The sequence below is a fragment of the Crocodylus porosus genome, unplaced genomic scaffold, assembly GCF_001723895.1.
Source record: "Crocodylus porosus isolate Cpor-Errol unplaced genomic scaffold, CroPor_comp1, whole genome shotgun sequence".
In the NCBI taxonomy this organism is placed as follows: Eukaryota; Metazoa; Chordata; order Crocodylia; family Crocodylidae; genus Crocodylus; species Crocodylus porosus.
In genome coordinates this window covers 14,494,509-14,495,460 of record NW_017728926.1, presented here as the reverse complement: position 1 = coordinate 14,495,460, position 952 = coordinate 14,494,509, and positions in this window count along the sequence as shown.

Below are 952 nucleotides of genomic sequence, written 5' to 3'. Positions count from 1 at the left end.
TTGCCAGCTGCAGACAGCCCTGAGCAGAAGCCAGAAAGCATCAGTAGAGGTGCTGAAGAGGCAGCTGAGCTCCCAAGATGAGCCCCAGGAAGTGCTTTATCCAGAGGCCTGGCAGGAGATCTACATCCAGAATGAGCAGCTCTCATCCTTGATGCAACAGGAACTCACCAGTGCCCAAGCCCTCACTAAGGAGCTGATGCCAATGAAACACCTGTACCAGCACCAGCAGGCCGAGCAGTCCTCTCTCAAGCACAAACACCACGAAGAGCTGGAACAGAGGCAGAGACACAAATGCCTTGCACAAGGAGCTTGCCAGAGCCAAGCTGGAGTTGACAGAGCTCCCCGTGCACTTCCACATTCTTAGAATGAGACCAGGCGCTGCAGCGGTTTCAGGCAGACAACACCACCTGTGTGGAGGTAAGACAACATCAAGCAGGCCAAGAAGAACCAGGTGCTCAGCAAGGTGCTGAGCCATAAGCAGCAGAAGTTTGATGCCGAGCTCACCAAGTGGAAGGGAAAGCAGAGTCCAGAGCTGGAGTGCCTAGAGTCAGGAAATGGGGCTGGGAGCAAACAAGAGCTGCAAGAAACTGTGATGCTGCTGGAAGTGCTGACCAGCCAGTAGGAAGAATCCCAAGAGGGGAGACAAATAGTAAGAGTTTTAGGTGGAGCCCACTGATGACAGTGAAAGAGGCATGACAGGGATTGCAGACTGAGCCCTGAAGAAGCACATGGGGAAAAGAGATCTTTGCCAGAAGTGCTCCCATGCTGTAAGGCTACAGAAAGCACAAGGGGCTATGATAGCAGTCACATGTGAAGAGGGACAGCTGCAGAGGCAGAGCCCCTGAGAGCAACAGAACAAGTCACCAATGTCACTAAGAGCCCACCTCAGTCAGAGCAGCAGCACAACAAACAGCTTGCAGTGACAGAAGAGAGCAGTGATGCTGCAGAGGTT